At 41.9% G+C, this 2,231-nt stretch overlaps 1 non-coding gene across 1 annotated transcript; it reads left to right on the plus strand.

Annotated features, from left to right (window-relative positions):
• The first annotated feature begins 1,127 nt into the window (after positions 1 to 1,127).
• Positions 1,128 to 1,237, plus strand: LOC112579269. Its single transcript, XR_003103767.1, has one exon. It is a non-coding gene; the product is annotated as a U6 spliceosomal RNA (small nuclear RNA).
• The last annotated feature ends 994 nt before the right edge of the window (positions 1,238 to 2,231 follow it).

Here is a 2,231-nt window from a genome sequence, read left to right on the forward strand (position 1 = left end):
CTCCTGCCTAGCAACAGGTGATTATTTTTGTACCATCAGCGCTTTGGACTCCCTGGCTGTCAGACCTCATTGCCAGTGAAAGTGTAGATGTTTGAGTTCCTTTCAGACTTCAATAGGTATATCACCAATTTCCATTTTTTTAAAATAATTTCCTTTCTCCCCTCCCCCCGCCTTTATTTTTTGTGGCCACACAGCATGCCCTGTGGGATCTTGGTTCCCAAATCAGGCATGGAACCCATGCCCCCTGCAATGGAGGCACAGAATCTTAACCACTAAGACCACCAGAGAAGTCCCTGAAAGTAACTTTTTAATAAAATAATCTTGTTTCTTAATAATTCCATTAGATTAAAAAATTTTTTTTAGTTATACTTAAATGCTGAATCACTGATAGATCTGTTTGTTGCCTCTTTTCTGATTTTTTTTTTCAAGCAGTTTCCAAACATGTGGATTGTATTGCTTTAGTCAATGAACAGGGCTTCCCCGGTGGCTCAGAGGTGAAGAATCTGCCTGCAATGCAGAAGACCCAGGTCCAATCCCTGGGTCAGGAAGATCCCTGGAGGAGGGCATGGCAGCCCGTTCCAGTGTTCTTGCCTGAAGAATCCTATAGACAGAGGAGCCTGGCAGGCTACAGTCCATAGGGTTGCAAAAAGCTGGACACAACTGAAGTGACTAAGAACAACTGGTGAACAATGGAATCAGAATTCCAGGAGCCCCCATTTTTCAGCCAGATTATACTGTGGATTTAAGTGTTCTTTGCTTTACCATTATTTTGGGGTTTGAAAGAAACCAATGAATTGGGATTCCTAAGGATAGAACACAGGACTATACACTTAAAAATTATTCACTGTAGGTAATAATGAATGCTAGTCAGGCCTGGTAGCCACTGGACAAAACAATATCTTAAGAGTGGAAAATGAATATGTTTGATAGATATTTATTTTTCCCATGGGAAGAAACTAAGGAACTAAAGTTGTTGTTGTTGTTGTTTTCCAAATAGGAAAAGGTTAGGGACAATATGATCAAAATGATAAATGGCCTCATCAAAGTATACCAGGTATGAATTTTTCCCAGCAGTCTCAAGAATGTGACAAATGACACGGTATGTTGTTTCAAGACATATCAAATGCTTGCTTCAGCTGCACATATGCTAAAGCTGGAACAACACAAAGAAGATTTGTGTTGCTCATGGACCCTGAGCAAGGATGACATACACATTCATGAAACGTTCTATGTTAAAAAAAAAAAAAAAAAAAGACTTATTTAACTAAACTTTACTCTGAGCTCTCATTTTGTTGATATGCCTTGAAATTCAGTTTCTGTCTTTATTGGAGATTCCTCCTCATCTTTTCCTGAAGGGTTGTGCAAAACCTCATATGCTCTGATACATAGCAGAATATTCCAGAAGGAGCCTCCTTTCCTGCCCACATGCATCATTACTTGTGGGCTCTTCACAGTAGTCTTTGTGGTGACTTGGCGTTAGAAATCACCTGGGTTCCCTCTGCACTTTTGGACATTACATTTTTGACTTTGCTTGGAGGTCCAGTGTTTTCAGTTCAGTTCAGTTGCTCAGTCGTGTCCAACTCTTTGCAACCCCATGAATTGCTGCACGCCAGGCCTCCCTGTCCATCACCAACTCCTGGAGTTCACTCAAACTCACGTCCATCAAGTCGGTGATGCCATCCAGCCATCTCATCTTCTATCATCCCCTTCCCCTCCTTCCCCCAATCCCTCCCAGCATTAGAGTCTTTTCCAATGAGTCAACTCTTTGCATGAGGTGGCCAAAGTATTGGAGTTTCAGCTTTAGCATCATTCCTTCCAAAGAAATCCCAGGGCTGATCTCCTTCAGAATGGACTGGTTGGATCTCCTTGTAGTCCAAGGAACACTCAAGAGTCTTCTCCAACACCACAGTTCAAAAGCATCAATTCTTCGGTGCTCAGCTTTCTTCACAGTCTAACTCTCGCATCCATACATGACCACAGGAAAAACCATAGCCTTGACTAGACAGACCTTTGTTGGCAAAGTAATGTTTCTGCTTTTCAATATGCTATGTAGGTTGGTCCTAACTTTTCTTCCAAGGAGTAAGCGTTTTTTAATTTCAAATCCCTTTCTGAGATTAAGTCGCCTTATCTAAGCCTCAGCAAGAGACCAGGCTTAGAGTGCTGGTCCTCACAGTTTGTTCTGCCATCTCTCCTTTCACAGTCTTGGGCAATCTCCCTGTCATTTACTCTCT

Source organism: Bubalus bubalis, chromosome 15 (genome assembly GCF_019923935.1).
Source record: "Bubalus bubalis isolate 160015118507 breed Murrah chromosome 15, NDDB_SH_1, whole genome shotgun sequence".
Classification (NCBI taxonomy): Eukaryota; Metazoa; Chordata; class Mammalia; order Artiodactyla; family Bovidae; genus Bubalus; species Bubalus bubalis.